This window comes from Schistocerca nitens, chromosome 8 (genome assembly GCF_023898315.1).
Source record: "Schistocerca nitens isolate TAMUIC-IGC-003100 chromosome 8, iqSchNite1.1, whole genome shotgun sequence".
Taxonomy (NCBI): domain Eukaryota; kingdom Metazoa; phylum Arthropoda; class Insecta; order Orthoptera; family Acrididae; genus Schistocerca; species Schistocerca nitens.
The window spans coordinates 478,799,865-478,825,407 of record NC_064621.1 but is presented as its reverse complement, the minus strand read 5'-3'; the positions used below and the strand labels follow the sequence as shown (position 1 = coordinate 478,825,407).

Here is a 25,543-nt window from a genome sequence, read left to right as displayed (position 1 = left end):
TTATGGCAAGATTGCTACAACAACAATTTAGTGAAAATTTCAAACAATTTAGTGAACAGAAAAAATAACAACTTAATGAAATTAATAAAAAACAAGACAATCTTAAAGAAGATCTGAAACAACAACTTAATGAAAATAACGAAAATCTCAAACAACAACTTAATGAAAAATTAGACAACAATTCCAGACAGTTAAATGAAAAATTAGACAACAATTCCAGACAGCTTAGTGAACAGATTAGAGCCGTTGTCGCGCAGTGTCATGATACTAAGGAACAATTACGTGAGGAAATTGAGACTTGTGCTAGGAAAAGTAGTGAGGAAATTAGATCTGTTGCTCAAGAATTAAGGGATATGCAAACAGCTGCAACAGAATCACTTCGAGACGAAATTAATGCAGTTGGTAAACAATGCTCTGAAAAGGCAACACAATTACGCGACGAGTTTAAATTAATGACAGCAGAACTTCCACGCACACTGGATGCAAAAGTAGACGCGAAATTCGACCAACAGAATAGTCAAATTGACGAACGTTTTAATCTTCACCTACAAAATAGTGATACGCGTTTCCGTAAATTTATACAGGAACAGAATAAAGTAAAACGACAAGTCATGGAAACAATTACTGCACAGAGACAAGAAGACAAACGTGAATTGTTTGCGAAAGCAAAAACATACGTAGACAACAATATTGCTACAGTATCGGACAAAATTAATACCATCGAACAGTTGAACACCGAATTACGTGATGAAATTTCCGATCTTAAATCAAAAACAGATACACACACAGTAGATTTTCAAACAGTGACCGACAGACTCGAACAATTAGAGCTAACACAGGATTCTGATGTCATCAAAGCCGACGTTAAAAAATTGAACGAAACCACACGTAAAATACAAAAACGGATTAATGCTTCTGACACTAAAAACGATGATCAGGCAAAAATACTGACTGAAAAATATGATGAATTAGCCAGTCGTATAGACGTTATAGAAAATAATAATGACAGCAAATCAGACGATATTGCACCGATCTCGTTTAACCAGACACCTGAATTCCAAAATCTACAACAGACAATCAGTGAGATAGATTCGTCTAATAATACATTACGTAGAAAGTTGTCAACCTTACAGCAAGAAGTAACATAGATGAAAAATATTTCAACGTTTAACACGTCACAAGATACGGCACATTCTGAACATTTCTCACAATCACACAGCCAGTATAATTTGGGTAATTTGCAGAGAGTACGCAACTTAGATTCCGAACAGACACAGACAAATAGATTCTTATGCAATCGTGAACCTGTTCACACGTTCAGAGACGAAAACGTTGATCACGAGCAATTCCTATCCGTAAGAAAATCTAAAGTATTTGAAAATGACGGAGCACGAGTACACAAGTTTAATTTAAAATCACCAGAACCTTCACTCCCTCTGGATACGGAAAACGATAAGAAATTTGCACAACAGATCAGCCAAATTGACGAAAGTATTAAAGTAACAGAAATGAAAAATGTTTCACTCAATAACACAGCACAGCATACGCGCCATTCAGAACATTTCTCACACTCGTACAGCCAGTGTAACTTAGGCAATTTACAGAGACTACGCGAGTTAAAATCGGAAAAGCTACGCAACTTGAAATCCGAAATGACACAGACAAACAGATTCTCACACGAAAACGATTACGAGCAATTTTTATCCGTAAGAAAATCTAAGGAATTTAATAATGACAGAGCACAGATACACGATTTGAACTGTATACGACAATTTATTTTTTTATTTTCAATAGCATTGCCTGTAATGCAGAAACTTCAATTTGCATGGATACAACAATTTGCTCTTGAATTTTTACCGGCATTGCCTGTAACACAAAAGCTAAAATTTATCTGCAGCGCGTAATTGACCTCAGGGGATTCATTACGCTTTAATGAGTATGTGCCGTAGCGTGCACAGGGTCCCGAGCTGTAGTAGTGCTGTTTCATCTTTAGTTTTCTGCACTGCTGCCTTCTCTTCTACTATCCTTTATATCTATCAAAACAGCTCTTCAACTATCGCTCTATCTAGGATTAAGAATGTATAATGAAAACCCGATAAGACAAATTTTACCGAAAGTGACAATTTTCATTAGGCACTCCAGAACTACCAGCGTAATTTTGATATCAGATAAAATTTTTAATCATCAGTATGTGCAAAATTTTCAGCAGTAGCAAACACATTTTGGTAAAAATAGAGGTTTTTCTCCGCAATAGCATCAAAGCCAGCCGGATAGCATACCTAACCAACAATGTGGTATACAAGGTCAACCAAGCTTTAATGTTTCGCCGCGTGCACGTATAGTCTCAGCTCCAACAAATGGTAGCGCACAGCAACAAGGAAATCAGTATGTACAGAAGACACACTACTTCAATTCCTATCGCAATGCACCGTATAAGAATGGCTATCACGACAGACGTAAAAACAATGAGCACAATTATCAACATACATCTAATAACAGTCGGTCTTACCAACAGCAAAATCATCCACAGGAACATATTCTCATGAATGAACCCGACAGTAGGTATCATCCAGAGCGTAATACGTCTGGAAGAAATAACAGAACAGTTCAAATAGCGGAAATGCCCAGCATCTTGCCGAAAATAATAACACGTCAGATAGAATTTGACTAGATACAGTACAGGTCGCATCTTCCAGTAACACAAGCACTACTTTTGACACGCAGAATGTTGTTCACGAAAATGTAATTACTTTTGACGACATCCGTGACACTCTTTTGCAGGAAAGACCAGTTGTTCAGAAAACAACTTCACACCCTGTCATCGAAATTAAAATTGGATCATCGAAATTTTCGGCAGTAATCGATTCTGGATCACCTATGTCAGTTATAAATGAAGAAACTTTCAACGAGTGTAACAAAGAGAACACCTATCCTACATTACCATTAGGGAAAACGAAAGTGAAAGGAGCAGTATTGAGTAAAGGAGTGGACGTTAAATTACAGACGCATTTATCATTTTGCATTGCAGGTCACACATTTCACTCAAATTTTTGGATTTTTCCTTTATTAACAACAGACGTTATTTTAGGTACGAATTTTCTGGTACAACACGACGCAATTATTGACTTTCAAAATTCCTGTTTAATGTTGAAGGATGAAAATGTACAATTGGCTTTAGAATTTCAGCACTCATTATCTGCAGAAGAACAAACAATTAATCGCACAGAGGTCATTTCCGTATCACGTAGCATAGACTGTAATTCCACATTGTTCACAGATACGTACGTACTTAACTATAATACTCCAGACGAAGCCGACTATGACGTAATACAGATGATTTCTCATAAAGTTAAACAAAGCAGTGCAAATACAGACGACGAACGCACTCAACTACACAAAATTCTTTTACAGCAAGCCCCAGTTTTTGACAATGTTCCTGGTACTATGTCCGGTTTTATGTATGAATTTCAAGTCAAACAGCATGACACATTTAAAGCAAAGCATTATCCCATTCCGTCTGTTATACTGAAAAACGTTGAAACACCTAACAATATTAATGAATTAGTAAGCTTTCCTACATCTCGTCGACTACGACACCATGAAATAATTGACATTGCGCTGAACAACATCAAACGTGCCGCAGAGCGCCGGAGAAGACAACAAAAACTGGTTTGTATACGCCGTGACCTTCACGTTGGACAGAAGATATTAGTACGTACACACTATTTATCCAACAAAATAAAAGGTCGGTGCAGTAAATTTGAACTTCTATACGCAGGTCCATATCGGATTCGCAGCATTCCTCACCCCAATGTTGTACACGTCGAAACTTTGAGAACCAGAAAATCGAAAGGAAACCACCACGTGTCGAACGTCAAACGTTTTATTGAATGAAAATACTTTATGATTTATCACACTGTAATGCCATTTCCTAATTTTTTTATGACCACTTATGCAATTATATTCACATGAACAACTACTGATGATTATCGCATTTTTTGTTGGCAAGTGCCCAGGAAAGGTAAGGTTAGCAGGTCGCTTTTCTTGTCGTTACACATCGGACCGTGCTCATTTTCCATTTTTTATGTATGTATGTTTGTTTTCCTGTTTGTTTGTATGCATTATGAAATAGTCAAGATATAGCAAACACCAGTTCACTTTGACATTTTTGCCTTATGATATCTCAACATCGTGACTATTTTACACTTTTTTTTTGCTACTGCATTATGATATTCTGTGTACATTTTTGCATCTGAACACTGTCTATATTTTTTGACATATTACGTTTTCTGTCATGCTATGCTGTATGCTTAATTATATCACTATAAACCAGTTTTTTATCGAATGGGTATATGAATTAAATGCAAGACATTAATCTTTGTTCATCATTCTCAGAAAGAAATAACGCGTAAATGAAGTAAATTAAACAGAAATGGGAATTTCACCTTCGGAATGAACGAAAGAAGATGCAAAAACCCTATGAGGAAGAGTAAATGGATCAGGATTAACAAGCATTAACCAGAATATACTATACACATCGTAGAATAGCAGTCTTAACTAATTTTTTCTTTCAGAATACGAAGCGATTGATGCAGGCTGTCAGGCAGAACTTCACATCTTAGTTTTAGTGAGGAAATATGCTAGAAATAAGGAATAGTTGTGTAATGAATAATGAAGTGATTTTTTTGCAGATGATAATGAATGGTGATGAATAATGATGAAGAATATGCAGCTATGAATAATGGAGTTTTTCTTTACAGGTGATGATAATAATGGAGTTATGATAATGAACTAATGGATAATGAAGTTTTTTTCTTTACAGATGAGGATGATGTTGAAGTTTATGTATTTATGCTCTGTAGTTATTTAAGTATTTGTTGCAGTTCGTTTTGACAGTATGTGTTGTATTGCATAGTATGATGACTGAAGGTTTTGGAAAGGACAGCTAGGGAACACATTTTATACACATTTCACTACCTGTTAATTCGAAGTTCACTACTTTTCAGCATAAAATGCGTTTCTTCTTTCAGTCTAACAATCCATTTTTGTATATTTTGCAGGAGAAATTATTCATGAAATTAATGTACTATAAGGATTTGTTCATTAAACCCATGTCATTTATGAATGTGATTACATATACACTACTTGTTTCATAATCTTGATACAGCTGACTCATGACGAATGACGTTACACATCTTCATTTGCAGCAATAACTCAAAAGCAAATATTGTTATTAATTATCGAACCCAACGCAATGCATTGCTAGCACAAAAAAATGCTTTGTAACTGGCAAATGAATGCCACTGATTAATGTAATAAGATGAACTATGAGGTCAATGATTACTGTAATTAGATTAATTATGCCATTTATTAACTCATTTTCAATGATGACTTCTGATGGTTTGTAATTAGGCAATGAATGCCAATGTTCTCTGTAAATGACTTCTGATGGTTTGTAACTAGGCAATGAGTGCCAATGTTCTCCGTAAATGACTTTTGATGGTTTTTAATTAGGCAATTAGTGCCAATGATCTCTGCAAATGATTTCTGATGGTTTGTAATTAGGCAATGAATGCCAATGTTCTCTGTAAATGATTTCTGATGGTAATTAGGCAATGAGTGCCAATGTTCTCTGTAAATGACTTCTGATGGTTTGTAATTAGTCAATGAGTGCCAATGTTCTCTGTAAATGATTTCTGATGGTTTGTAATTAGACAATGAGTGCCAATGTTCTCTGTAAATGACTTCTGATGGTTTGTAATTCGACAATGACTGCCAATGTTCTCTGTAAATGACTTCTGATGATTTGTAATTAGGCAATGAATGCCAATGTTCTCTGTAAATGACTTCTGATGGTTTGTAATTAGTCAATGAGTGCCAATGTTCTCTGTAAATGATTTCTGATGGTTTGTAATTAGACGATGAGTGCCAATGTTCTCAGTAAATGACTTCTGATGGTTTGTAATTAGACAATGAGTGCCAATGTTCTCTGTAAATGACTTCTGATGGTTTGTAATTAGGCAATGAATGCCAATGATCTCTGCAAATGATTTCTGATGGTTTGTAATTAGGCAATGAATGCCAATGTTCTCTATAAATGATTTCTGATGGTAATTAGGCAATGAGTGCCAATGTTCTCTGTAAATGACTTCTGATGGTTTGTAATTAGTCAATGAGTGCCAATGTTCTCCGTAAATGATTTCTGATGGTTTGTAGTTAGACGATGAGTGCCAATGTTCTCAGTAAATGATTTCTGATGGTTTGTAATTAGACAATGAGTGTTAGGCAATGAGTGCCAATGTTCTCTGTAAATGACTTCTGATGGTTTGTAATTAGGCAATGAGTGCCAATGTTCTGTGTAAAGTTACTCATGAACATAATTCCGTAATACTACGTACATGGTACAGAGATGTTCAATGACTGGGCAATGAGTGCCACCCATTACTAGTGTAATTCTCCATGAAGACTAGTATGTGACTTAATGTCCTTCACCTTCTAACCTAATTACCTGGAATTACTGCAATATCCGTTTGTCCTGTATATCCTCATGATCATGGAGCACTATATTTGGTTTTGGCACTAATTCTACGTTTCTGTAACGGACAAGAACGTGGTGTTGACACGACATGCTGTCCACCACAATGAGCGATGAGATGCTATTATGGTCCCACTGTTTGGTGTACCTAATGTACTACCAAAAGGATAACATGGAATATTACTACGGCATTTCAATGTCTTGGCTACGCTGATTAATACTTCTGGGAAAAGAACTGTAGATTGCCTCACTTGGTGTTGTGCTTCTGTAGAAAGATATGGACTTTCAGTGCAGCTGCGTGCAACCTAAAGTGCTACAACCATGACGCAATCCTTCCCTTTCCTATCCTAATTCTTGTGACATAGTAAAAAAAATATCATCATTTTGTTATCATGATTTGTATTTATGGCCGTTACATTTTGTGATTTTGCAAATATGTTCTGAACTAGAGTGCATGTGCACTTTTATCATTTTGTTAACATGATTTCTACTCATTGCATATACATTTTTGTGATTTGCTGATATGTTCTGTACTACTGTGCGTGTGCACTTTTGCCATTTGTGAATATGTTTTGTACTCATTGTATATATTTTGTCATTACCTGATATGTTCTGTGCTCAGTGTATGTGCACTACATTTACTTCATATTCTACACCTATATATCTGTACATATTCTGTAATTGTAAAGTTAATTAGTTAAGAAAAAAATTTGTTACTCATGGGAAGTCCAAATGATTCACCATCGCTGCCAAATTTTTGACCCCCCCCCCCCCCCCCCCCCCCCAGTGGAGGGTTATGAAACGCGTACGTTTCATATGTATTCATTACCAGCGATGGCGAGGCATGACAGAATCTCTGACCAGAGAGTTATATATCGTTGCTAGTCTGCGCTTGACCGCGCGAGTCGACAGTTGGAGAGTAGTAGCAGTCTGGTTCAGTTGCGAGTTGTACTCTGTCTGTAGTAGAAGTCGGATACAGTTGTGTGTGGCGAGTCGGCATGCGTCCGCGGTGTGCTCTGCCCACGAGTCTGGTCAGGAATGTGGTGGACGATATGTATATTATTATAGAAGGTAATGAAGCAGCATTGTTCTCAGCTAGTAACGTATGTTAATTGTAATTAATTTGTTAAAAAATGCCCCAATAATAATTTTTCTATAAAGTAACTTTTTTAAAGAAAAAGATTCATTTAAAGTTAAATAATATTTCCTATGCATTCCGTCCAAGAATCAAAATTAAATATACGCCAGCATTGCACAGAGCTGTGCCGAGAAATAAGAGCAGATATAGATGCAGTGTTACTGAGGTAAGAATTTATCAGATTTAATTATTTCACAGGACCGAAGGTCATCGTTGCTGCCCTTATATGATTTATAAGGTTTAATTATTTGTGTTGAGATGTTACATTCAGTTGATGGTTCATTATTTAATTAATATTATTGTGTGGGTTTATGATCAATTATTATTCTTTAATTTTACATTTGGGCCATTATTATTCTTTAATTTTGCAAGGAGGTTACGTTTGGCACATTTTCATTAGCATTGTTTTACATTTCTGCAAGGAGGTTACGCTTGGCTCATTTTTATTGTTCAGTTAATATTGACAAAACATTATTGAGGGGAGGTTACAATAGATGAAAGGTAGATCCAGAGCGTGAGGGAAAAAAGTTACGGAGACGACGGAAGCAATCTAGGAAATCAAGAGTTCATATCCAAAGTCGAGTGGAGAAGAGGAAAAGAAATTTAAATTTCATATTTTACGTTCTAAAACGCTATTTTAAACGTTTTAGTCACTTTTGTCTCAAAGTAGTTAAGCGCGCTGATTACCTCGCTGCTGACCTCTGTACGCAACCTAGCAAACAACTAGCCAACCAAGTACAAAGCAAAGAAGGGACGAATGACAGGTGGACGAAACATGCTGCAGGACTACGTAAAGGTAAGAAGTTGGAGGACAACAGGTGGAACAGGAAGAGCATGCGGATACAGATGACATGATGACATGAGATGAGGATGCGACACTGCGAAAAATATTCGGCAACGCACAAAGGACTTAAATCAATAATGAACACCTAAAGTGGACGACATTTCTTCAGATTGATTAGGACTCCCGGGAAAAATAACCATGACAACATTTTCCAGCAGGTATGTACGATGTGTGAAAGAAGGCAAATATCCTCAGAATTTATTAATATTATAACCCTAATACCAAACAAATCACGTGCTAACAAATGCGAATATTATCAAACCATCGTTAGAATAAGCATGCTTCAAAACAACTAAAACGAATTTCCAACGTAACAGAACTATTGATAAGAGCTGATTTCGTACAACATTAATTTGGGTTGCAGAGTAATGAAGGAACAGGCGAGGCCATACATATCCTACGACTCAAATTAGAAGATATATATATAAGAAGGCAAACCAACATAACTATATATGTTGGTTTGCCTTCCTGTGACATACTGAATCTCACCTTTATGTAGGACAATGATGCAGGCTAATGCACTGAATTAAAATTTCTACCAGTACCAGGATTCGATCCCAGTCTCCTGCTTACTAGTCAGATGTGCGTTTCATGAAGCCATACTGACACCACATAAACCATACCTACAAGGTACATCTTCCGCAGTGATACAAATTTCAACTTTCTCCTCAGCCCACTGCTGTTCCCTCTCTAAAGGAGAATTTGTAGCAGTGAAGATGTACTAGGGTACCCACGCTGTTGTGTTTCACGTAGTGCCAATAGGCGTAACAGATAGTGCATCAGCCTAGTAAGGAGGACACCTTGGTTCGATTACCAGTGCTAGTATAAATTTTTCATTGGCTTGGCCTACATCATTATCACAAAAATTTAAATAATTTGGTATTTCAAGAAAAGGTTTTGCTGCGTTGAGTGATGTGCCGGTTAAGTGGGGTAAGGTTGGTAAAAATCCTCTGTGGTTTAGAAACAAAATTCGAAAACTGCTGAGGAAACATTAGACACATGAACTCTCAGTTCAAAAACTGAACCCACAAATATCCGCAGGAAAATGTTAGTACAAATTTGTGGTCATGCAAAAAGAGAGATGCACTTAACATACAACATCCACCGTCATACCTCAGCGAAAGATTTGGCCCAGAACATTGATCCGACGAAAAATCGCTAAGCGAACCAAAGGCTTTTGTCGAGGAACTCATTGAGCTGAAGTCTTAAATTTCGCGTTGAAGAAATCATTCACAAAGGACGATCGTACACACATACAGTCGTTTATCCGCCGCACTGACCCGTTTGGAGATCGTTGTAATAAGCAACTATGGCGTAGAGAAGGAACTGTAAGAGCTGAAAACCAACGCAATGTCTCAAGCGACTGAAAAAAAGCACAGGTGACCTCTGTATGGCTTAAGAACAGACCCGCAATATTAGAGACCAATACCACGACTAGTGAATCGCAAAATGGTCATAATACTTTGGAAATGTCCACGTCGCAAGCAGTCTGTGCTTCATCTGTTCCCGATGAGTATTACGAACCGGCTACTAAATGATTGACCTACGGCGCCATACTCCTTGAAGTAAAAGTAAAGGCGGCAGAGCAAGCCGGGAATCATCCAAATTGCAGACTACAAACACTGCAAAAGGGAGCAACAACAGTCCTGAAAAAGGAAGAAGGACTTAAAACTGTCGGAAAATGATATCGTTAAAGGAGGAGCAAGATACGACAAATATCAGGCGATAAATAAGTGGACATGCGACCGATTTGTCGAATCTGGTCGTTGTAACAAGGATGTAACAACGAGAATACTCCAGGAGTGAGCGGTAGGTGCAGTGATTCACTATACGACGAACAAGGATTTTACGTTTGCTGCATCGTTATCTTAGGCATGGAATTTCTAATCGGAAAATAAAATTCGTCAACGGCACGTCACTAAATACGTCTACCACAAGGAGGTAGAAAATATAACAGAAGTACATAAAGTGGCGACTCTTTTCAGCACGCAAACGGCGTCACTTGTGACCAATTTTAATTGTGATTACATGATCAACACCGATCAAGCAGGATGCGAGTATCGGGTGAACATTGGACGCACGTTATCTCATAAGGGAGAAAAACGCACTCTCGTCGCAGCTGGTAGTAAAAAGAAACTAACACATTCGTACAAGGCGCAATATGCCATTACAGCCTCTGAAAGAGTCTTGCCCAAGGTTTTCCTGTGTTTACAAGAAACGAATGCTACATTTAGACCTCGGGTTATAGAAGAGGTCAATCGCTTAATCGACTTGTTACAAAAGTTTACGTTACTTGCTCCAAATCCGGGGAACTGACAAGTGCGATTTACAGAACATTTCTTGAGAATGTTGTGGCTCAAATTGCTCTGAGCACTTTGCGACTTAATTACTAAGGTCATCAGTCGCCTAAAACTTAGAACAAATTAAACCTAACTGACCAAGTTTGTTTTCCGATGACTCGTCGGAAGGAACAGTGTTGCTGTCGAAAGACTGCATTCATTAAATGTTCTCCGTGCCGCGAGTATATTTGTTTCGAATGATTGTATTACAAATATCATTCATCTAGTTGTTCGAAGAAAAGTGTGGATACCTAACAGTGACTCTAAGAGCCTTTGTAAAGTGACCATAAGTAACATTTTAGTTCTTTACTATCCCAGTAGGTTTGAGAAATTTATTTGCTTACCTTTTTTATCATTCTTCATCGATTTACTTATCTTATTAACCCTCCCTATCAATTGAGATACAGAAAAATACGAAATAGAAGAAAAACATCCGCTAGGTTTCCTCGAGATTCGAACCCGGCTTGTCCGCTTCGCAGCCCCTTAGCTTGGCCCGTTTAATTCTTTATTAATTCACGTCGTTTGGAAAATTAGTTTGCCTAACTTATCACTATTATTATTCCGTTATGTGTTAAGCACCTTACCAACCCTCCTATCCCTACTAATTCTAATACGAAAATCTACAATTTAAAAAAATGGAAACCGTACAGTTTCGTCGAGATTCGGATACGGTTTCTCCGCTTCCCAGTTAGTTAGTTACCTTGCCCGTTGCTCTATCGGCGCTCTTCGCCAAATAGCGTTTACCATGTGGGTAAATAAGCGGCGGTTGTAAAAGTTTCTTTCCTCGATTTCTGGAAAAGTATGCATTTTTGGACCCCATACCTAATACTGAAAAGAGCTCAGTTTACTATTATCTGTCGATCCCGCCAATTTTGGGTCGATTTCTCGTCATAACCATTAGGGGTGATCTTCTCAAAAACGGGAGGGTGCTGATCCAAAGTAGAGTCCTTCGGTTTAGGCTGTACACAGCGACCTGCCAAATTTGAGCCGAATCTGTTGCTCGCCTCTGAGGCCTTCCCCTTGTTTGATCAAATATGTGGGCTGATATAAAGTATTACAGTTTGCTTTAAATGTAGAAAAATATAAGTCATTACAGATGGGCTGGAAAAAAAATCCCGTAACGTTGGAAAACAGCATTAGTAGTGAGCTGCTTGACTCCCTCACGTCGATTAAATATCTGGATATGAAGTAAAACGTGTGGGTTAGAGAGATAGCAGGGAAGACGATTGGTCGATTTTGCTTTACTGAGAGAATTGTAGCAAAGTGAGGTTAATCTACAAAAGAGACCGCGTTTAGAGCTCTAGTGCGAGCCGTTCTGGAGCACTGCTCGAGTGTTTGCAATCGCCATCAGGTCGGATTGAAGGAAGATATCGAAGCAATTCAGAGGCTGGCTGCTAGATTCGTTAGCGATAGGTTTGATCAACACGCGAGTATTACGGAGATGCTTTGTGAACTCAAATGGGAATCCCTGCAGGGAAGACATTCCTTCCGAAGAACACTACTGAAAAAAAAAAAAAAAAAAGAATCGACATTTTGAGCTGACTGCAGAACGGTTCTAGTACCATCAACGTGCGTGTTGCGTAAGAAGCACTGAGATAGGTTAAGAGAAATTAATGCTCGTACGGAACAATTAGAGAGTTGTTTTTTCCCCGCTGTCTGTGCAAGTGGGACAGGAAGGGAAATAACTACAAGTGGTACTACATACCATCCGTCACTCACTATGTTGTGGCTTGCGGCCTTTATAAGTATGCAGATGTAAATGTTGAACGCATGTGAAGTTTTGTAAGGTAACAAAGCGTCATAGACAGCATCAAAGTTCAATAAACCCTTTCTGAAGTTTATTCCCTGTTTGATATGTAGATGTAAATGATTGGTTGGAAAGAGTAGTTGAAGGGGGCGTGGAGATGTAAAGCACAACTGAGTGAGATCTCTTATTTGATGTTTCATTTTGTGTGTGTGTGTGTGTGTGTGTGTGTGAGAGAGAGAGAGAGAGAGAGAGAGAGAGAGAGAGACTGGACTGCGAGATTTTGCCGCGAGGAAAGTGAAGTCTCTGAACTTGTTGAACATTAACATGGTTAACCTATTTCCTATTACAGCGACGTGAAAATGTCAAGTGCCAGTACATTAGTTGGAGTAAATGGGCATTCAGTGAACAAGCAGTACAATGCCGTTGGAGAACAATAGACCGATTTCAAGGAAACATGTTGACACGTACACTGGCCGGAAAGGGTAGCGTTTAATCGACTCCGAACAACAGACTCCATCCATTAATTTTATTTTGAAACTATCCAATCAGTGTGAACGCTTGTCAACTGATAAAGCAGGTAGAGACTAAAATTTCTAACAGTGCTCATTTGATCGATAATCGAAGCGGACCTCCACTGCTGCCGGTGTTCTCGTCTACTGTACCATTCTATTCCGTCGCGTGCCCATCAGTTCTACTGTACGCTAGTAGCGGCAGCTAATTGTTGTGAGGTGCAGGGGACATTTTTGCTGTAATAGTGAGACCACCGCAACGGGCGAGGTAATGAAAGTATTAACAGAGTGGAAATACGTGTCAAATTAGAGTACTACCTCGTATAAAGCAAACTTAGCTATATGCATTTACTGGTTGTATGAAATGGATTCAGTCTCATGAAGCACTTAAGTTCATTACTAATCCTGGACAGTGGTTGCATAATTAGGCTAATGGAACTAGACTAACGCTAAAAGCAGTCATTAGACTACTAGACACACTTTCAAGAGAAACTGGGTTTAGATATCACTCCGCTCTTCAAGGATATGGATTTGTCGCATTATTCCCATACCGATTAGGACATGTAACGGAATTTTTTCTTTGAAAAAGGTGCGTTTGATATCCATCACTATTTGTTTTCCTGGATGAGATTGTGAACTCACTATAATGAGCTTGCTGTCAATGAAGCGTTAAACCCTAAGCTTCCTTGTTTTTTCCCGAAAGCAAAGATGCATTCTCATTAATGTAGAATGTGTTCGATTGTATGTTGCTTATGAATGTGTGCTCTCGCCGTAATACAATCTTCCCGATTATCAAGTGATAATACACTACTGGCCATTAAAATTGCTACACCATGAAGATGACGTGCTACAGACGCAAAATTTAACCGACAGGAAGAAGATGCTGTGATATGCAAATGATTAGCATTTCAGAGCATTCACACAAGGTTGGCGCTGGTGGCGATACCTACAACGTGCTGACATGAGGAAAGTTTCCAACCAATTTCTCATACACAAACCGCAGTTGACCGGCGTTTCCTGGTGAAACGATGTTGTGATGCCTCGTGTAAGGAGGAGAAATGCGTACCATCACGCTTCTGACTTTGATAAAGGTCGGATTGTAGCCTATCGCGATTGCGGTTTATCGTATCGCGACAGTGCTGCTCGCGTTGGTCGAGTTCCAATATCTGTTAGCAGAATATGGAATCGGTGGGTTCAGGAGGGTAATACGGACCGCCGTGCTGGATCCCAACAGCCCCGTATCACTAGCAGTCAAGATGACAGGCATCTTATCTGCATGACTGTAACGGATCGTGCAGCCACGTCTCGATCCCTGGGTCAACAGATGGGGACGTTTGCAAGACAGTGCTGCTCGCGTTGGTCGAGTTCCAATATCTGTTAGCAGAATATGGAATCGGTGGGTTCAGGAGGGTAATACGGAACGCCGTGCTGGATCCCAACAGCCCCGTATCACTAGCAGTCAAGATGACAGGCATCTTATCTGCATGACTGTAACGGATCGTGCAGCCACGTCTCGATCCCTGGGTCAACAGATGGGGACGTTTGCAAGACAACAACAATCTGCACGAACAGTTCGATGATGTTTGCAGAAGCATGGACTATCAGCTCGGAGACCATGGCTGCGGTTACCCTTGACGCTGCATCACAAACAGGAGTGCCTGCGATGGTGTACTCAACGACGAACCTGGGTGCACGAATGGCAAAACGTCATTTTTTCTGATGAAACCAGGTTCTGTTTACAGCATCATGATGGTCGCATCCGTGTTTGGCGATATCGCTGTGAACGCACATTGGAAGCGTGTCTTCGTCATCGCCATACTGGCTTATCACCCGGCGTGATGGTATGGGGTGCCATTGGTTACACGTCTCGGTCACCTCTGGTTGGCTTTAATGGCACTTTGAACAGTGGACGTTGCATTTCAGATGTGTTACGACTCGTGGCTCTACCCTTCATTAGATCCCTGCGAAACCCTACATTTCAGCAGGATAATGCACGACCGCATGTTGCAGGCCCTGTACGGGCTTTTCTGGATACAGAAAATGTTTGAATGCTGCCCTGGCCAGCACATTCTCCAGATCTCGCATCAATTGAAAACGTCTGGTCAATGGTGGCTGAGCAACTGGCTCGTCACAATAGGCCAGTCACTACTCTTGGTGATCTGTGGTATCGTGTTGAAGCTGCATGGGCAACTGTACCTGTACACGCCATCCAAGCTCAGTTTGACTCAGTGCCCCGGCGTATCAAAGCTGTTATTACGGCCAGAGGTGGTTGTTCTGGGTACTGATTTCTCAGGATCTATGCACCCAAATAGCATGAAAATGTAATCACATGTCAGTTCTAGTATAATACATTTGTCTAATGAATATCCGTTTATCATCTGCATTTTTTTCTTGGCGTAGCAATTTTAATGGCCAGTAGTGTAATTTAGACTGGTCTCTGTACAAGTCCTGTGCCGTTGTCAGGATCATGTCAACTTAAGTGTCCAAAGATTGCTGTATGGAGGCTTAGGGAAAATTTAAGCATTTAAGGCGGCTACAATATCTTCTTCGGGGTTGTCTAAAATTAATATGAACTAGGAGAATCACTGGGGTTTACTTAATTGTTAAAGAATCTGTGCTGTCAGTTTACAGTCACATTATATTTTTGTAGAAATCTTAAGTAGTTCACTGGGCTTCCATTTATGTTCTCGCTGTTTACTCAAAATCATTTTTTCTCCATCATTGCTAAGTGATCCAGTGCGCCGTCACCAATGTCCTTGATGTTCTATGAGGAGAAATATTCAAACCTTCGTCTTACTTTCTGTCATATTGCTTCACATTGCTGAGTCGCCCGCGATTGAATTGGCGGTTAAGATATGTTCCGCCATCCAGTGGATACGAGGTTACCGTCGGATGTCAAGAGATAGCAGAATGAAGCACACGTTAATCAGGTAAAGCTGTGTAACGAGGAGCCGCTTAAGTGCGAGGTCGAAAAAGGTCAATGATGTTTGCGGCCTTCGCCGCTTCACATATTGTCTACCGTGCAACCACATTTGCTGCTGATGGCAAGGGGTACGGACTGGAGGTATACAATGGTGAGCAACGCATGAGGCTGCGGAACGTAGGTGAACTACTTAGTTCACGAGCAACTTACAATATTGATACGATGTTAATGGTGTTGATACAAAGTAGAGCAAGGGCAATAATAAACAAAGCAAAAACTGCAATATATCTACAACAACTGCCGAAGTCGACATTTCGTCAGATAAGAACCCAAGGAATTTCGCAAAGTAATAAATAAGTCGCAGATGAAATATTAGCATTTGTGCAAGAAGAGGCAGTGGAGAGTGTGTGTCGTATACGCTAGACTGCGGGGAAAATGTGCTTGTTTAACAAGTGAGAGTGATAATGAAACAGGTGTCGAGTCATATAGATCATCGTCCTGGTCGAACAGGGAGCCACAAATCCCGTCTCATTGTTGTTGCTGGAGTCGATGCTAAACATAGTTACATACACCGAAAATCAGTAATCTAGTGCATAAGGAAAACTACGGATATTCAAGAGGGGACGATGTGCACTTGTTACAGAAGCTTGTTTTTGCCCATTTCAACGGTGCTCGATATAATTTAAGTTATGTGCATGATGGTGATCCACTGCGTTACGCATATCAGATTGCGCGCGACAGATTAGTGTAATTTCAAGGAAAGTAGTGAATGTTTACGGAATTGCTACGGAATTGGAAGAGATAAGATAAAGAAATTTCAGACAAATCATTACCTCGTCGTTGCTCAGGAAACTGCGGAATCACACCAAAAATTAGTAGATGGGATAACGTACCCCATTGCTCAGTAAGGAATTTGTTTTTAAGTTCGACTAATCGGGATTTGCAGAGAAAATTCATAGGAAAGGAACCCTGGGGTTGAGTTGTTTGTGGGAAGAGACCAAACTGCGAGGTCATCGATCTCGTCGGATCAAGGAAGGACGGGGAAGGAAGTCGGCCGTGCCCTTTCAAAGGAACCCTCCCGGCATTTGCCTGGAGCGATTTAGGGAAATCACGGAAAACCTAAATCAGGATGGCCGGACGCGGAATTAGAGGCGAAAAGTGAGTTGTGTCAGCTAATATCAATGCCCTAACTCATTCCTATACAATTATGCCGACTGTTAATCTTGATGGTAGTTTACTGTGCTGCGAGATGTAGGATGTGCTATTTTCGCTATGTTTCTTTCTCGTGTGTGCGATCTTGCAACGACAATAGGGAATATTTACGTCACAGCGAACAAAAGTGCTAAAATGGGCATAAGAGAACTGTAACTGTGGTGTGAGCACTGTTTTTAGCCAACATCTGGTCAAAACAACTTGCTTTTGCTTGATTCCTTCTCAACGAATAGAAATCGTATTTCTTTGGACCAAACTATCCCTGCTAATATGTTTGTGACATTGTGATACATACCTGCTGGAACCCCAGGACAAATTCAGTCTGTGGATGTTTGTCTTCTCCGTGCCAGAAAACAAATCATCGCATTATGACAGCTATTCCTTAAAGGATACCCAGATTCATGATAACCTCTACAACAGACTGTTTCGCATTCGTACTGTAAGAAAATGAAATGCTACAACCGTCTTTATGATCTTATTTATTGTGTAGCTTCAATGCGCCATCTTCAGGCCTTAGTTGATAATGAAGGGATTATCACGACCTATAAGTAAGCTGCAACAATGGCCAACATAACTGGTTTATGCAGACTATCTGTAACTGTAATGCCTGCACTCCAGCCGTCAACTGCAGTTAATAAGCAGCAGTGGCAGCAAAATATTTCCGGAATAAGAAGTGACTCTCAATATGGCAACGGCCTTGTGAAAGGCAGAGGAGGAATGGTCAAATGTTCAGGGCACTCTTGTGCCTTTGGGGTGAGAAACTCTCCCTAACTGCGGAAGAATCAGCAGTGACCAACGGAATCATAATGCAGAAGGCAATGTAGACAATTGCATTAAAGACACATGACGTGTATCCACAGGATATGTGGCCTGTAACTGAAAAAGAGTTATGTTGATCTAACCATTGGCAAAAGATTCCGGCGACTTCCATCGTTGGGATCTCCGGGAGGAAACTGCAAAGAGGGAGATTACCATGACAGAAGGATCGAGTAACCAACGAAACGTTAATATTCCACGAGTCATGGTGTGGAATGTCAGAAGTTTGAAAATATTAGGGAAGCAAGAAAACCCGAAAAAAGGGAATACTATGGCTAAATCTAGATATAGTGGGGATCAGTGAAATGAAATGGAAGGAAGACAAGGATATAGGGTCAGATGAGTAAAGCGTAATAACAGCAGCTGAGGAGGTTATAACGGGAGTAGGATTTGTTATGAACTGGAAGGAAGGGCAGAGAGTGTGTTACTGTTAACAGTTAGGGTTGTTCTCATCAGAATCGACAGCAAACCAAAACGACCACTATAGTTCAGGTATACATGCCGACGTCGTAAGATAGAGAAAGTATATCAGATGCTGGACTGTAAGTCGTGGCCAGGAAGAGATACAGACTCAGATCAGAATTTAGTAAAGATGCCGAGAAGGCTGAAGTTTAAGAGATTATTTAGGACGAATCAATACGCAAAGAAGTGGGATACGGATGTGCTAAGGAATGAAGAGACAAGCTTGAAGCTATCTAAGGCTATAGATACCGCAACAAGGAATAGCTCAGTAGGCAGTTCAGTTGAAGAGGAATGGACATCTCCGAAAATGGCAATGACAATTGGTGGAAAGAAGAATATAGATACAAAGAAGGTAACCGCGAAGAAACCATGGGTATCAGAAGAAATATTTCAATTGCCTGATGAAAGAAGTACAGAAATCTTCAGAGAAATTCAGGAATACTGAAATACAACTCGCTGAGAAACGAAATGAACAGGAAGTGTAGAGAAGCTAAGACGAATTGACTGCTTAAACATCTGAGGAAATTGAGAAGAAATGATTATCGGAAGGACTGACTCAGCATACAGAAAAGTCAAAACATCTGGCGGTGAAATTAAAACCAAGGATGGTAACATTAAGAGTGCAATGGGAATTCCATTGTTAAATCCAGAGGAGAGAGGGGATAGCTGGAAAGGGTAGATCGAAGGCTTCTATCAAGGGGAAGATTTGTCTGATGTAATACAAGAAGAAACAGCAGTCGATACAGAAGAGACAGACGATGCAATATTAGAATCAGAATTTAAAAGAGCTTTGGATGACTTAAGATCAAATAAGGTAGAAGGGATAGATAAAATTCCAGCAGAATTTTTAAAATCATTGAGGGAAACGGTAAAAAAAATGACTATTCATGTTGTTCTGTAGAATGTACAGAATGTTGACAAGTGCGAGCATTATCGCATAATCAGCTTAACAGCTGATGCGTCCAAGTTGATGACAAAAATGATATGCAGAAGAACTGAAAAGAAAATTGAGGATGTGTTACATGACGATAAGTTTGGCTTTAGGAAAAGTAAAGGCACAAGAGGAGCAGTTCTGACGTTGCAGTTGATACTGGAAGCAGGACTAAAGAAAAGTTAAGGCACGTTCATAGGATTTGTTGACCTGGAAAAAGTGTTAGACAACGTAAAATGGTTCAGGATGTTCGGAATTCTGACGAAAATAGGGCTAACCTACAGGGAGAGACGAGCAATTTACAACATGCGCAACAGCCGGGATGGAATAATAGGAGTGGAAGTCCAAGAACGTAGCGCTCGGATTAAAAAGAATGTAAGGCAGGTATGAAGTCTTTCGCCCATACCGTTAATCTATACGTCGAAGAAGCATTGATAGAGATAAAAGAAAGGTTCAAGATCGAAATTAAAATTCAAGGTGAAAGGATATCAATGATAAAATTCGCTGGTAACGTTACTATCCTGAGTGAAAGTGGAGAACACTCTGCTGCATGGAGTAAACAATCTAATGAGTAGAGAATATGGATTGAGAGTAAATCGAAGAAAGATGGAAGTCAGCATCAAGATAACCAATGACAGACGGAGCAAGGACGACATCGAAAGCAGTCTACAACGGGCAAAAAGGGCACTCCTGGCCACGAGAAATCTACTAGTATCAAACATAGGGTTTAATTTGATGAAAAAGTTCTGAGAAAATTCGTTTGGAGCACAACACTGTATGGTAGTAAAAAACTGATCTTGGGATAACCGTAAAATAAGAGAATCGGAGCATTTGAGATGTGGTGCTAGAGAAGAATTTTGAAAATCAGGTGGACTGATAAGGTAATGAATGAGGAGGTTCCTAGCAGAATCGGAGACAGGAGGAATATATGGAAAGCAGTGACAAGAAGAAGGCACAGGATAATCTGATTTCTGTTACAACGTTAGTGAATAACTTCCCCGGTATTAGAGGGAGCCGTGGGCAGTAAGAGTTACAGAGGAAGCCAGGGATTGGGATACATCCAGGAACACGTAGGTTGGTAGTGCTACCGTGAGATGGAGAGCTTGGCAGAGGAGAGCAGTTCTTGGCGGATCGCATCAAACCAGTCAGAAGACTGATCATTGAAAATTAAGGAAAAGCAAACAAACCTTAATATACACACATACCGATATGTTGGTAGTCTTTTCACTGTGTCCAACAGTTTCCCCATAAACACGTCATAAAATATGCAACCCGATGATTTCTGCACAGTCGTAACTCCACCACTCAGTGGACTTTGTCTGTCACCATAGAATACATTTTTGCGTCCATTGTCCACACTTAAGTACCTCATGTGCAGCTCAGGGGAAAATAAGCAGCTATGGATTGCCCTTGCCATACATCCTTCGAGGTACTAACCGACCTAAAAACATACGACTTGTAATAGCTGTAGTTGTTAATCTGCAAATGATTTAAATCCCAATAACTGTAGTTATACCTGTTACACCCTCCATATAAAAGAAATTTATGTGTTTGTAGGACATGAAACTGGTAGTGTGTTTAACAAAAAGGTCCCGTAGAAAAAACTACTATAAATATAAGTACTTATTCAGATATAAGCTCGTGTCCCAATGTCGTTTTAACAGACCCTTCCGCATTCTTCAGGCCTCCGTCAGAATGAAACACGTTCTTCTGTGAACACACCTGGCAGCCCTTGGAATTGGTCTCATGCTCAAGACAGGCGCTCCTATAAAGTGTATAAGTTGTCAATGGGCGTGGCGTACACCAATGCATTTAATGCTCACTGAGAGCTTAAGGTCAGATGAATGGAGAGGTCAGGCTCCTGGAACTCCCCGAACAGGCCGTTACTCACTGCCCGTTTGTGTTAAATACCGTCGGAGTAAAAAATTGTGTGGTGCCCTCGTAGAACGTGGAACACAGAAGATTACTATAGTTGCATTTTCCCGCTTTTAATAGGACTACTTCTCGCTGTCTACTTTGTTACGTTGTTTACTCCTCCTCAACCTCCTCCTCCCCCCCCCCCCCCCCCCCCCGATGTCAGTCATATCTTGAAACGTTCCTTCTCATCTGTCGTCTCGGATCTCCCGTAGTGTCTGGCGATCCCTTCGTGGCCACGGCCAGAACTCCCGCCACGCACTCTTAATGCTACTCGATGCGCGAGACAAATCAGGCAGCTTGTTACTCCGTAGACTTCCTCGAAAACATTTAGGGCGGACCTTATTTCTGCGCCCCGCTACAGGTATTACATCATGATAAATAATAGTCGCCAGTATCGCTCTCACCCGCGAAACAAGGTTAAAATGGTCTCTTCTTCTATACTGTCTAGACACATTAATGCGACTATCAGAACCCAGAATAACTACATTTAGCAGTGTAGATCACTGCGAGACGTCCAGGCAGAAGTCAGTGACGTTGCGACAGGTAAGGATAGGTACGTGGAGGCATGCCAACTCCAATGGCGAGCCTATCTGTACTACGTTCCTTGCCTGAGAATCCGTGGCGCGAGCAGCCCGAAATACGTGCCGCTACAGATCCTAAGCTGGGCTTAAAGCCGGGGAAGTTGGTGGCCAGCTCCTTCTGGCATATACCATATCACCGAGAAAAAATAGGCATTTAAGAGTGGACATGGTCCCCAAGAATAGATGTGTTTACCCATTGTGCCTTCCAGAATGACTGGATCTTCCACGGAAAGCCATGAAAACATGCTCGAGACCATAACGCTACCTCCTCCATTCTGGATCCTTCCGATGATTGTTGTAGGGCCACACGCCCCAGCCGCCATATGTCTGATGGAGCATAAAACGTAATCATCTGAAAAGACCACCTTTTGGCAGTCTGTGGAAGACCAGCCTTCATCGTTAATGAACAACATTTCCTCCTGCGGAGGCCTAGATGCAGCAATCTTCGCTGAACGGTAATTGAGAAGAGGCTCTTTGGTAATCCCTTGGTTCATCTGGCTGGTCAGGTGCTCCACGTATGTTCAAATGTTCACATCTCCGCAGCTCTCGTTCACCCCTATTAACTATGGCTCGTGATGCGTCACAGCTGACTTGGCTCCGGTTTTGGATGGCGACATTTTGTCGTACATGTTACTCATTAATCACGGCGGCACGCGAACATTTTACGAACTTAACCCTTTTGGAAATGCTTCCACTTGACCGGAAAGTCAATGATCGTGCCCTTTTGGACTTCAGGTAATTAGCTCCTTTTCCGCACTGCGGCAATAACTGTACTGTTTTCTATGTCCCACCAACATGCCCTCCTATATCGTGCAAAGGGGGCGATCAAAAAGGTTGCGTTCGAAAGCCGTAAAGTTCACGTGGTTGAAGATACCCATATGGTAAAACACCATACCCTGTTGCGTGAAAAAGACCGTAACTGCCTGCTACACATCCTCGTCTGACGTGAATCGCCGACCCTTCAAGATCGTTTTTTAAGGGGATGAACCCCCGATAATCACGTGGGCTGTGATCAGGAGTACAGGGCGGGAATTTGAGAGTCTCCGACTTGTTCGCCGGCCGGTGTGGCTGTGCGGTTAAAGGCGCTTCAGTCTGGAACCGCGGGACCGCTACGGTCGCAGGTTCGAATCCTGCCTCGGGCATGGATGTGTGTGATGTCCTTAGGTTAGTTAGGTTTAATTAGTTCTAAGTTCTAGGCGACTGATGACCTCAGAAGTTAAGTCGCATAGTGCTCAGATCCATTTGAACCATTTTTCCGACTTGTTCGGATGAGTGAGGCTGGTGTCATAGATCGAGGGTGTCTTGTGTCGAATCGTAAGCACTACGGAATGTGACACATAACGGTGGTTTTCGACAGACATGATGCCCCATATGCACATTCTTTGTTCTCTGATGGATGTCGGCAGCCAACTAAAGAAACTCAGCACGTAAGTCCTATTTCGACGCGTTTAGTAATGATGTCGCCATAGTTCACGTTTCCATATTTACCGCACGAACATCGGAAAAGAGACGGATGCCACCCTAATTCCTTACCTACATGTGGGTGCTTATAAACCCGCATCGAAACAGCACTATGTTGCATATACGCCGCGGCAAACGCTCAAACGGAAACTGTTTCATGGCCCTTATAATTTGAAACATTCCACACAGTGAAAACCAATTCATTGATCACTGATCATCGACTTTAGAAATACATTTGTGTCCCCGTCAGAGGACACAAGACTAGCCTCGCGAATCCCACGAGCGCTGACAGGCGCCTCCTCGATTTCGCTAACTCCAAACCGCTCCACGAAATTATTTAACATTTAGGCCTTAAAATCATTATATGAGGCAAACAGAATCAGAAACATGAAGTAGGCATTTTTATTGTTCTTTCCTGCTGCCACTAACATCATTACTGTATAGTGCTGCTTCCTGCTGGTAGTTTTACAAGTATGTATGCTACTATATTGCATAACCCGGCCTTCATGGGTAATTTATTCAGCCTTAAGATCAGCCTAGTCCGTTATTATCATCACGTATTTAGAAGGGTTAGAAGAAGCTCAAACTGCAAACCGACCAGAAATCCCTTTTCCCTCATAAACGGAAACTGCGGAGTCGACTAGAATGATGGACAGTGCTGTCACGCATTGACAACCAGGAAATGATATGTCACAATTTTCGTTGATAATACTTAAATCTCCAAACGGTATGTACAGACCGGCTTATGTAGATGACACCTGTAAGTACTTCGTCTCACTGCAGCACCACAGGGTACTATATACGGTGACACATGTAACCTACAAGAAATGAGGAATGAACGACAATGGGAAGACAGCCTGCATCACTGAGTACTGAACGTTCTCGAAACAAGTAAAATCGTCCATATCTCAAAAAATATTTTTTCTCGAGATTGGTGTATACATATGTATGGGAGTCTTTGTCTCATTTTGAACACTACCTCCAGTAAGGATAAGGGACACTGTTTTAGTTGCTGTTTCTGCTTATCATTGTAACCGTTCATTTACCCAAATGATGTGGAATGAGTCAGTATACAGGGTATGTATACATGATTAGCTTTAACATTAATTAACATCTTATTTTTAGTCCTACTCGTGCAACTACACTTAATTTTCTATACTAGCTACCAGTTTTTAAGTAGATATTCGTTAATGGAATGAAGGGTACTGTCCAGGAGAAATAATTTTAAGTTAGTTTTAAAACTTGCTTTGCTACCTGTCAGACATTTTATATTATTGGTAAAATGATCAAAAACATTTCTTCCTACACACCGAACTCTTCTCAGAACCACGGGCAGCTTTAACAATGTGTAACAAAGGCCATTTTCCGCTTCTAGTGTTGTAGGTATGTACATCACAGTTCTGCTTAACTGTGACGGATTACTATGACGAATTTCATTAGCGAATATATGTATTGTGACTGTGCAGTTAAATGTCTAGCTCCTTGCTGAGGTAACTAGGTGGCGTTCACGATCGATCTCAGCATATTATTGTTACTGCTCGCTTTTGTGCAATGAATACTTTGTAAGTGTGCGGTGATCGAGAAAATTATTCTGTACGACATTAAGAGTGGGAATACGTTAAATATGTCAGGAGGTTGATACGTTTGTTTGCAATATTAGTAACTGTCCGAAGAACAAATGTAGCTGAACTTAATTGCTTGAGATGCTCAGTAATATGCTTCTTCCAGTACAAGTTTTCATCAATATGTACACGAAAAATTCGGAGCATTCATTCCTGTTTACTGACCCCTGCTCATGTGCTACATCAGATGACGGCATTTGTTGTGCAACACTGAATGTAGTGTATTTTTTTTCTAAATTTAGGGAGAGTCCATTTTCAGAGAACCACTTAATGATTCTTTAGCTTATATCATTTACCAACTCTTCTCTTGGTTTCTCTCTACTGTGATTTATTATAATCGCAAAAGTACCAATTTTGTTTGTTGAACGTTAAGTGGAAGGTCACTCAAAATTATAACGAATAGGAGTGGACTCTAAATTGAACCCTATGGGGCTCCCTTTCTGACCATTCTTTTTTCCTGTTATTAAAATTTTCTCCCTTCTGACATTGGCTAAATTACTGAACAA

General features: G+C 40.4%; 1 protein-coding gene across 1 annotated transcript in view; it reads right to left on the bottom strand.

The window, feature by feature from the left end:
- The window catches only part of LOC126198727 (zwei Ig domain protein zig-8-like), a 1,001,384-nt gene that overhangs the window by 54,958 nt on the left and 920,883 nt on the right, over positions 1-25,543 (bottom strand). The window lies entirely within an intron of this gene.